The sequence below is a fragment of the Neovison vison genome, chromosome 7 (assembly GCF_020171115.1).
Source record: "Neovison vison isolate M4711 chromosome 7, ASM_NN_V1, whole genome shotgun sequence".
Classification (NCBI taxonomy): Eukaryota; Metazoa; Chordata; class Mammalia; order Carnivora; family Mustelidae; genus Neogale; species Neogale vison.
Window position 1 is genome coordinate 99,940,227 of NC_058097.1, and position 12,083 is coordinate 99,952,309.

Genomic DNA, 12,083 nt, shown 5'->3' on the forward strand with positions numbered 1-12,083 from the left:
AGTAAATAACGTTCATGCAAGTTGCTGATGTGAAAGGGAGCGAAGAGCGTAGGGAATTAGAACTGATCTGACGAGGGAGCCCTTCGGGGCTGTTGGGCACGTTGCCCATCTGTGCCTTGCCCGGGGCTTAACACAGTGAGCTCTACCCTATGGTCATTCAGAAGTCTTGGTCACAGCGTGACCGGAACTTTGAACCCAGCGATCTGTTAGCGCTCTTCTGTCTCCAAACTGTGCTTCTGAGATTTAAATGGATATAAGGTGCGTGAGATATCAGGCGTGCTAAAAAAGTCCAGACGCAGCGAGCACCTCGGGCCTGAGCAGCGAGGCGGTCCGCGCTGATGTCTCCCAGTCCTGTGGAGCAGAGCACCCAGTCACCCAACTCCTCGAGTATTTTCCCTTTGACTGTGGAATGCATTGTTCTTTTAATTTTTCTGACCATGAAAATTACCTTTATAATTATATTTGGCTTAGATGACTGCAGCCACAAATTTGCATATTCTCAGTACACAGCATGGGATAATACCAAAAAAAATAAAAATAATAAAATAAAAAAGACAGCAAGAAGCTGAGGAGAGCCAATCTAGGATTAAAAGTTTGCTGCTGCAAAGCCTCGTGCTCTCATGAACGCCGCTGGTGAAAATTGCTAATGTAATCACAGGCAAAAGTAGAAGACACTGCTAACGGATGATAACCACACGTCCAGAGGAACGGTCAAGGCCCGTAAACATGAACGGCGAGACCCCGATTGCGGGGTCTCTCATTTAAACCCCCCTTGCCCTGTTCGGAAGCGATTTTCCCAGCCACGAGGAGCACGAGGAAAAGACTGTGGATTGTTGACTCCGGGGTCAGGATGAAGTTAAGTGGACAGAGGAGAGCATCGGTTCCCCGGAGGTCTCTTTCCCTGGTTTAACCTCGGAGCCTGGTCACCGTTTTTCTTTGTGCGAAGCTTTCCCAGCTGATCAGAATGAATCCCGCGACCTGGGGACCTGGGATTCCGCGCCAGCACGCTCCGTGGGTGGGCTCGGACAGCAAGCCTGCTTTGGGGACCTGAACCCGGCGACCTGTTTTGATGAGCTGCTAGAGGCACAAGGAGTGGCAAGAGGAACTGTGAGGTCAAGAATGTGCTCACCTTGACCTTGACCTTCTGTCAAGAACGATGTGCAAGGGAAGGGGTGCACTCTTGTTTCAGACTTTACACTCACCAACCTGCGGTTTCAGCCCCAGAACTGTGCCCAGAAATCTTTTACAGTCAGGCCAAGAGAAAGGTTGGGTTTTGAATTAACGGTTAGTTCATGTCCACAGCCCCAGGATATTCATGTGTCTATTGAATATGCATAGGGACAGAAGGTAATTACAATGGGCGGCCACTCTGTTCCAGCGTAGGGCTGCGGATGTCTAGGGAAAATGTGTCACCGATACACAAAGCCACCTCCCTAGGCAATATGCATAGTTATTTTCGTTTTTCAGTTTTTCATTTTTCATTTCATTCATTTTTAAAAGAAGGAACAGCTTTCTCAATGCTTTTGACTGACTTATCCCTGATTCTCCCCTTAAGATGTCCCTCTTTACCTGTCATTTGCTGGATGACATTTCATGAGCCCTTTCTCCTGGCAGAGTGACAAGTTGTGTTGACTATGGCTTTGTCTCTTAGACTTCAAATGGCATTTTCTCCTTAAAGTTAGGTCTTACTTAGAAGTTTTAATTATTAGTGGAATCATTTGAGTTCATAAAGGGAATGACGTTAGCAAAGGGATTTTGGTGACGTGGCTTCATCTTCATAGTGTTCGTAATTTCCAGATTTTCTAATATTTGTCCTAATATAACTAGCTTTTAGCCAGGATGGAGGTAACCCATTTATCCAACACCATCTGAATACAGAGAAACTCAGCAGTTTCTAGGAGTATGCCTTTCAGCGTCGTCATCCAATCAAAATGAAGTGATTTGTTGAATTTGGAGGGTTGAGATAGCATTTCCTCCCTCAGCAATAGGAAGCAAACAGAAAGCAAAGAGAGTGATCACTCTGTTCCAGGAAGTATGCTAAGTGCAAGGAAATGAAAATATGAATAATTCAGGTCAACCCTTCTTCTTTTCATTTCAAATTTGTAATTTTTCTAAGGTAGCAAACTCATCTGCTCAGCCATCCATTTTTTCCGGAGAGTGCAAATATCTTGAAGATTAGCTTCGCAGTATCTAAAGTACCATCTTTAATAATATTCAGGCTGCTGGTGAACCAAACCAAATGTTCTTTTTTGAAACGCTCTTAAGAAATATCTGAAAACCTTGTACTTAGCACAAATCAAGGGTGTGTGTTTGGCTTATCTAAGGACTTGGTGAATGAAAGGATGAGCCATTGTAGCATCAAGGAAAGTGTGTGCAGATTCAACCTCAAGTTCAGGTACCTGCAGAATGTCTTGATGACCGGCTCGCTTCCGTGGGCAGGTTCCTCCTGCATCCTCCAAGCTGCAGGAATGGATCCGATCTGGAAGGCTTTCCTGCAGTGCCTGGCATGTCCTCTGTGCTCCCTGAAAGGCATCTGTTGCTACAGAGTAATTAATCATAGAGTTTTCTTAATCCTAAACAACATTATTGTGTTTATAAGAGCTCTTAACAACATTTAAACCTCCACCTAGGTTTCCAGCAACACGATGAATAAAGACCACTGGCAGTACTTTCTAGATGAAAATTAAATGTTCATTTATCATTTGGTCCGTATGGAGCATAGCAAAATCTACTAGCACAGTTGTATTTGGTTATTTGTAATTTTCTGTGCAGCCCCTCACTAAGATGTCCTTGTTCGGCTAACACAGAGTTAATTTAATCCAACTTCATGACCATCCATCTCTCCTCTCCAGGATCATTGCAGTTTCCTCAGGCTGTGGTCCACAAATAATAATGGCAGTGGATCATCCTTTTCCTAACTAGACTCTGTCTGTCTACAAACACACCTTGAACTCTCTCTAGCTCTGGGCTGTGGCCCTCATGACGCTCTCTTTGAGTCAATGACCTCTTCTCTGCCTGCTGAAGGAACTTTCTTCCTTACCTGTTGGACTGGTATTTGCTCTAATCTTTGCTCATCTGTTCTAACAACTTCCCAGACTAAGTTTGGTGTAAAGAAATCAGAAACTAACAAGTACAAGAAGTTCCTTGTCCTATATGAGGAAAAATGAACTTTCAAAAAAAAATACTTTGTATTAGCTTCAAGATTTCATGAGTGATTAGTGGATGAATCCTAGAAGATCTAAATTAAAACATAGTACTTTATTGTCAGTGATGGCTTAAAAAGTTGTGAAACGAACTCTTAAATCAGCAGAAATCTGCAAGTAGGTCTTATCTGTGGGGGCTATTTACAATTAAAGGTATATTTATTTTATTAATATTTTATTTCCAGTCATAGTTGACTCATGTCCAGAGCTTCTTAGAGCTCTCCGAATATATATTACTAATTTCAGAGGCAAATTCTCTGCCTTTGAAAGATGCTCTTTGGAAAAAATAAAGAAAAGCAAAAGAAAGAAAGATACTCTTTGATTCTTGTTCATTATTGATTTTGGAACTCTTGATATCCTTGTACTAAACGTTGTTGCCAATAAAAGCTGACCTCCAGCCACGGCCTGTCCCATATTCCTTGTTATAGATCCGATTGGATGATGAGCATGTAATGAAATATACTTGTAAAGGCTTGGTTGGATCACAGTTTGATAAACCAAAGGATTTTCAATTTTGGCTTTATTCCATAGACGCTGAGCCATCGGTGTATCATTATTTGCATGTGCATTGATTGCACTCCATGTCAGAAGTGCAGGAACCAGAGTACCAGGAGTCTTTACTCTGAAGGATCTCCCCCATAGAGTGATCTCAGGGCCCAGGCCTGCAAGGTCAGCATCATCTGAGTTTTCCTCCGTGAGTCATGAATGGAGTGTCAGGACAAAAGAAGACTCACTTAGGGGACGAACGTTGACAGGGCATTTGTTTGTTATCATTTTACGAATCCAGACAAACCCCTCTGTGTCTTCCACATTTCCAAAGGAACACCTCTAAGCCTTCATTTAATCAAGAAGCCCAGCTTGATGTAGGAGAGAACTTCATTATTTTATTACCTGCCTCTGAGGAGTGGACAGAAAACATCAAACAGAAGCAGAGTTTTCAAGGTGAAGGAAAATGCTCTGACAAAAGTCCCTCCAAACATCGCTCCAGTAAGTCACACTTGGTCAGTTAGACATTGTGTTGGGCAAAAGCTTTTTTAAAATCTCTAAGTAAGTGCATACATTTTGTTTGAAGAGATGGACGAGCACATCCCTCTGAGCAAGAAGACTTTAAGGCTCATCTCCTCACGTACTGCACGGTCACCTCGGATGGAGATGAACAGCCCTCCTCCGTGAGATCCGGGAACAATGATCCTAAATGTTGGGAACAGCGGCCTGGACAGTTGTCTCCAAGACTCCAAAGACAGTTGCTCCCAGCTCCACCGACGGGACTTGGAGAGGGAATCACGCTGACATCCAGCGCCGGCATCCGGTGACTGACCACCGATCAGCTTGCCGTGGCAGGGGCATGAGTAGCTCATCGACCTGTTAGCGTGTCATGTACTACCTCCCTCTGCAGCGGCCCCCAGGCGAATGACGGCCAGGAAGGGTTATCTGGCCACAGCCTGTCTGCACGTGTAATCCCCAGTCAAGTCTGTCTTTCATAGTGAAGATTATTATGGAGAATTTCATGAGCAATAGTGGCATCATATCCACACCTTGATTTTCTTTCAGACTGTGATTCTGTCCTCACACGAGGCAGACACATGCCTATCGGACGCTGAGCTGATGGGTAACGGCATGTTTTCTTTTAAGACATCAGAAGTTGGTGTTGCATTAACCATGTTTTCGGTGGAGCCAAATGTGATGATTCCAGAACAATTCTTCATTGTCCCATCTTTGAACAATTCTCTCTAGTAATTGGTGAGAATTATGTCTACAAAAATGCTTTTCTTTTCCATGGAATTTCTAGGGAATACATGGTTGACAACAAGTCAGTCTAAGGATATAATGTAAGGCTTTAGGGGTAGGTGCTCCACACACTCCAGTCCATTTCTCTTTTCCATTTTTGTTTTAGAAATCATGTGGTTTCACTCCTAAGAAGGAATAGCGCAGGGGATCATAGGGAAAGAGGGAAGACTGGGAAGAATTCAGAGACGGAGACAAACCGTGAGAGACTCTGGACTCCAGGAAACAAACTGAGAGCTACAGGAAGAAGGGGGGTTGGAGGGATGGGGTACAGGTGATAGGCATGAAGGAGGGCACGTGATGTGTTGAGCCCTGGGCATTATACGCAACTATTGAATCATTAAACACTACATCAAAATCTGATGATGTCCTATATGTTGGCTAGCTAAATAGAATTTAAAAAAGAAATTTATCAATTTCGTATTAACACTCTGTATGTATTACAAAAGTCAAGGCCCCGTGAATAGACAAAGGGAAGAGAACGGAAGCGTGCGTCGTCCCGTGTAGCGATGTGGTGAACGTAGTTTCAGTCTTGCTTCACTCCGACACCTGTGGTTTTCCTAGTAGATTTAGGTAATTGAAAGATACTCTTATAACCTTTTCGTGTGTAAGGTTTTATTTTAAGGATGCTAACTGTTTACTATGTCTGTTACAAGTATAATTGTGCTCTTATCTTTATGCTTTTAATTTTGTCTTAGCATTTGTTTTGGAATCGTGCAACACTTAGCGTGTGTGAGGGGCATCCATGTTGGTGCTCCCTGACTTGGCTAGCGTGAGTGACGTAGCTAGCGTGAGTGACATAGCTGGCGTGAGTGACGTAGCTGGCGTGAGTGACGTAGCTGGCGTGAGTGACGTAGCTGGCGTGAGTGACGTAGCTAGCGTGAGCGCTGACGGTACTCTTCCTCCCGCACATCAGTTACACTGGTACCATGTGTGTTGTCAGATGCTCTTGAGATGCTCTTTTTCCAGCTCCCCAAGCTCCTCGTGAATAACTCTTCTCTCCCACAGATCAGACTTCCAGAACTAAGCTATTTAAAAAGCACAGATCTCAGAATCACATTTGTGTTTTCAGAATTACTTCAGATAGACTGTAAGGGAATGGGTTTTATTTCAAAATGCCAAATAATGAGTTTCACCGCCAAAATATGATTATGAAGTGTTATAACATGAGGACATAAACTAAGAATAAAGTATCTTTAATGATGTAAATGAATTCTTACTAGATTAAGGCAGTGCCGAACAAAGATGCCTGTAATTAAAGGGTGACGTGTGCCATGGTTCGGTGGGCTGAAAACCACGCGACCAAGAGAGAACACTAGCTTCTTGGACTCCAGTCCTGACTCCAGTCATTAGTTCAGAGATGCTGGGCAGTCTCTCGGGCTCTCAGCCCCAGAGTGGGCTCTCCTCTCAAGGGACGGCTTGGACCCCAAAATACGGTCCTAGTAATTCACCCACAGCTCCAAAGCGCAGCCCCTGCAGGAAGTGAGGGAACCGAGTAGTCAGAATAGCAGCCTCTTTCCTTCAGGATGAAACAGGCTGCTGTGTAGACGCAGGAGGTAAGGAAACAAAGCACCGGATTGGTACCCGCTTCTTGGAGCTCACACATACTTCTCTCTTCTCGGAAGAATGGGCCATAGCTCTTAAAGCACTTGGTGGAGTTTGTTGTAATAAAACACAGAAATGTGTTTTTGTAAGCTGGACTGTTTCAATTTATGTTAAATGATTATTCACCGTTCTATTTTAGCATTTAAGTCATGCTAAGGGACTGCTCTGTGAAAAGCACCTACAGTAACAGAATCTGACTTTGAAAAAGCAAGTTGTCTACCCAGGATGATTCTAAAACTGTGCAGCGAGCAGTCTGACACCGGCCCCGACTGATCAGAACAAGCTCTGGCTCTAGGGGGATGTGGATGAATGTCATCCCCGATAGTGCTCACTGAACCAGTGAGATCGGAGTGTGTACTCAAAACTCCAGTGAGAATTTGGGGTAAAACACGTAAGAAATAAACAAGCACCCTTTATTCTAGAGCAAGCATTCTAAATGGGGAAGGAGATCATGAACAGGAGAACAAAAAAAATCAATTCAGATCATCATAAATGTTTAAAGAAAACTAAGCAAATTAAGTGGCCAGGGTGGCAAAGAGTGCAGGTATTTTAAATAAAGTGTTTGAGGAGGGGTTCCCCACTGATGTGGTGTTTGAGCATAGAACTAAATGATGAGGAGCCAGTCACGTTTGGGGAAAGTGCATCATGGGCAGAGGGAGCAGTAGCAGACTTAGATGGAATGGGAGAGGCCTGGAGTGTTATTTGCTGTAAGAAGGCCAGTGTTAGTGGGAATGCAGTTTTTGAGAAAGATAGAGCATCACCTCAGAGAGAGACGCTGGGGAGGAAACAAGATGGGGTCAGATCATATAAGACCAGATCCTAAGTGTGATGGACAGCTATCAGAAGGATTTAAGTAGAAGACCGAAGTGATTTGATTTATACTTTAAGAAGATACCAGTAGAAAAAAGTAACCCAAAAATACACCCATGCATATACAGTTAATGAAGATTTGACAAAGGAGCCGAGAATACTTGATGGGGAAAGATGCTCCGTTCAATAAGTTGTGTTGGAAAAATTAGATATTCACATGTGAAAGAATGAAATTGGACCTGTATCTTAATACCGCTCATAAACACTGACTCGATACAGAGTCGACTTCAATGTAAGACTTGAAACTGTAAAACTCCTACAAGAAAAAAGAGGCAGAAAGCTCCTATACGTTGGTTTTGGCAGTGACTGTTTTGGATAAGGCATCAAAAGCAAAGGCAATAAATAAGTAGTGGGTCTACATCAAAGTATAAAATCTTTGACACAGCAAAAAAACAGCATAATGGAAAGGCACCCGAGGGCATGGAAGAAAACATTTGCAAACCACACAACTGAAAAGAGATTAACATCTAAAATATATAAGGAACTCATACAATGCAATAGCAAAATATCCAAATAATCTGATTTAAAAATTGGCAGAGGACCTGGGTAGATTATTTTTTAAAAGAAGACATATAAATGCTCAATGGGTGCAGGTGCATGAAAAGATGCTCAACATCACTAATCAGCAGGGAAACCCAAATCATAAGCCCAATGAGCTATCACCTTACACCTATTACAGTGACCAGTGTCGAAAAGACAAGCGGTAACAAGTGTTGACAAGGGAGTAGAGAAGAGGGAGCATCAATGCACTGAATGCAGATAGATGAGTACAGGCCCTATAGGAAACAGCACGGAGGTTCCTCAAGAAATTAAAAAAAAAAACTATCATACAATCCAGCAATCCCACTTCTGGTTATGTAACCAAAAGGAACTCAGTCACGTAGTGGGGAGACTTCTACACCCCCACGTTCACTGCAGTGTCATTCACCACAGCCAAGACACGGAAACAACCTAAGTGTTCATTGACCAATGAACGGTTGAAGAAAACATGAGAGATGTAATTCCACCTGAGAAAGAAGGAAATCCTGCATTTGTGACAACATGGATGGACCTTGAGGACCTTGGGGACATTAGACATTATACTAAGTATAACAAGTCAGACAGGAAGACAAAACCTGTATCTCACCTCTATGTGTGCTCTTAAAAAGAAAGGGGGAAAAGGTCAAACTCACAGGAACACATGAGTAGGGTACCTGCCAGGGGCAAGAAAGTAGGAAACTGGGAAGTGGTTGGTCAAAGGGTACAAACTTGCAGTGATAAGATCAAGAAGTTCTGGACATCTACTGCTCAGCACGGTGACTATAATTAACGATCTTGTTTATACACTTGAGAGTTGCTGAGAAAGAGTCGTTCTCAAATATTCTCACCATACACATGTGCACACAGTTGTAATTACGTGAAGTGATCGATGTGTTAACCAGCCTCATTTGGTAACCACTTAGCAAGCTACACGTATATCAGGTTATCATGTTGTACACCTTCAATTTACACAGTGTTGTCTGTCGGTCGTCTTTTGTAAAGCCAGAAAAGACAAGAGCATGGCGGCTGCCGTGTGGAGTGTGGGCTCTGGAGACAGTAGAAGCATTTAGAAGCTGGAGTCTGGGAGCCCCGCCAGTATCTCCGACGAGATTATGGTAGAGGAGATGAGAAATGCATGTGAAGGATAGATTTAGAAAGCAAATGGCTATGTTCCTTCCGATGCCAAGTTTGTCCTTTCGGGTCTAAATTCTGCAGTTCCGTCTTAGAAGGGGTATTTTTCCCTTTTTTAAAGCTCATTTTAAATGTGTCATTTATAAATAATGGCAAATTTTGAAATAACCTCAAAGAAGTTTGGTTTATTTGAAAAGTCTAATAGTCATGTGGCCAAGAGAAGATAAATTTACTTTTTATCTGGAACTTAATGAAATCCTCTGTCATTGGTGCCAATTAAAGCTTCTAAGCAGACAGTGAAGAAATGAAAAGTTCTTTGTGTAACATTCGTCTGGGTGCACGAAGGCCCTCTATGCTTAAAAATGCTTAACAAAACACTAACCCTATATCTGTGCAAGAAAACAAAGTAAATCGTAGTCATGGAATTCAGTAAGTGTAGATGTAAAATCTAAATCTCTGAGAGTACTTCAGGTGATATCCTCATAGAACCTTCCACCGATACTCTGCTGTATGTCTTTCCTACTTTTCTTTTACCTTCCCTCTGGACCCTGTTTCATCCAAGCCAGCTATGAGGATGTGAAAGACCAGCACACAGTGCGTACTGAGAAGTGTGCTCAGGTGACCTTGAGAATTGGTTTTCTAATCATTAAAATGAAGAGTTTGCATGAGATAATACTACAGTTCTTTCCAGGTCCACGATTTTGAGATCGTCCCTCTTCTGATGTCACACCTGACCAGCACGATCCATTACTTGCCTCCTTGCCATCACTGTGCTGGAGGTTCTCAGACCTGCATTCCTGGTGCTGGTCTCCTCACGGGGTCCTCTCCTAGAGCAGACGGCGTCCTGAACATCAGTAGCTGGGTAAAGCATGGGCACCTCAGACGCGCTGTACCCAGCATGACTCACTGATTTTCCCCCAATACCTTCCTTTCCTTACATGTTCCTCACATTTGTCTAGACGTCTGTCTGTCTTGGAGTCTTCTACCCCACCTCTCTTGCAAGCAGCCATCTACTTACTCCTCTCCTTACCGGAGTCTACAAGACTCAGCTCCAGGGTCACAGTCTTCATGAAATTTTCCCATGCTCATTTCCTGCTGGGTAAATTTCCTACTGCCTTCATTGATGTCTCCAGCAAACCAGAATGATAGCACACGCATGCGTTCACTGCAGGAGCTCTTTACCTGGCTATGGATATGTTGACATTTTGAACTCCTCGAGGGGGAGGTAGAGTTTCTCCATTCCTTGTGATTCTAGTCTCAGCTTAGAATGCATCACGCAGTTGGTGACGAGCCAGTATGAAACTGAATGAGTGCAACGAAAATTCTAGGATGTGAGGACTGCTCATGGGATTGTCCTACCGGCCTAGGCCCTCCCCCCAACAGTTCCTTCACAACATGGAAAGCTGGTGGCTCTATGGCCCAGTGTCACCTGTTCTCCTGCTTAGGAAGACTTCTGTCAGTGCCAGTCTTCATTTGTGTTCAGCCATCCTTTTGCTGGGGGAATTCACCGTTCGGTGTGCAGAGACCAGTGTTCTCTCTTTCTTATCTTTCCTGAGGTAGAGATGAGAATAATGATGTCTTGCCAGTTTTTAACAGATCATTCTTTGAACCCCACATTTGACTTAGTTCTATCTCAGTAAACAACGAAAATTTTTTTAACACAGACATTTATATCTAGACCAGTCTCATCATGAGCAATTAACAAATGCACTTGCAGCTCCTTAAAATGTTAATGAAATTTAGACCTGATACTTAGCTTCATTCGGTAAGTATACTTGGGTAAATAGGCTGCCAGATTTGAAAAACTGAATTTTTCTCAGCATCATCTTAAAATACATCCTACTCCCTGGCTTGGCTGGAAGGCATCAACCAAGTTGAGTGGTTTTAGCAGGGTCAAGAAACCATCTGTGACATGTGAAAATGGTAGAAATCAGCTTTTTCTTCCCATTATGTTTTTTTTAAGATTTTATTTATTTGACAGAGAGAGATCACAAGTAGGCAGAGAGGGGGAGAGAGAGAGAGAGGGAGGAGGAAGCAGGCTCCCCACCCAGCAGAGAGCCCGATGCGGGACTCGATCCCAGGACCCTGAGATCATGACCTGAGCTGAAGGCAGAGGCTTAACCCACTGAGCCACCCAGGCAGCCCCTCCCATTATGTTTTTAAAGCTACTGGTGCTGGAGTAATTAACAAGAAACACACACAAATTGGAGACAAATTCACCTTTTAAGAGAAGTTCTTTTTCTGAGATCCATTGGTACCACAAATCCTTCAAGGCTTCCCTGAGATAACTTTCTCAGGTCTGCCCTTTTTCCTTCTTTCTTTGAGTGGGCAGTACTTTGCCATTCCATGGCCATCGTCTTCCCTCTGCCACTCTTCCTGGTGTGTTCTGACAGAGTCAGGAATAACTCTTTGCTGCTGAATTTGTCTTTGAAAAGATCGCTGATATTAGAGACCAGCTCAGGAAGCAGGACTGAACATGATGCAGAACTAGTTCAAACCAAATAAATATCAATATGGATAATGGCCATTATTACTCTTTATTAAGGACCTAATTAAGTGCTATTATAATTACATAATGAGTGCATTTAGTTTGTTCTCAAAACTACTCTCTAAAAAAGAAAAAAAACAAAAAACAAAAAAAAAAACCTACTCTCTAACGTAAGCATTCCGTACCAGCCTTTTACAGATGGATTGCAGAGGCTAGGTACAGTGCCCCAGGTCACCCAGTGGGCAGATGGCCGACTTAAAATGTGAACTCCCGTCTGCACATTTTCCATTTCACCAGGACTTAGGAGTAAATGTACCCATTATGCCCATAAATGTGCATGTCTTGAATGAGAAGGGTTCTTAAGGAGAGATTCTGAAGACAAACGGTGAACCATCCAGCAAGTAGCCTTATTTCTATTGTCACTTAGTGGGAAGAAGATTCTGATGGCTGAGATATAGAAACTGTGCACGTAATGAATTGCA

The 12,083-nt window shown here is 43.1% G+C and overlaps 1 protein-coding gene across 2 annotated transcripts in view; it reads left to right on the forward strand.

Annotated features, from left to right (window-relative positions):
* Window positions 1–12,083, forward strand: part of PDGFD (platelet derived growth factor D) — a 217,839-nt gene that overhangs the window by 177,434 nt on the left and 28,322 nt on the right. The window lies entirely within an intron of this gene.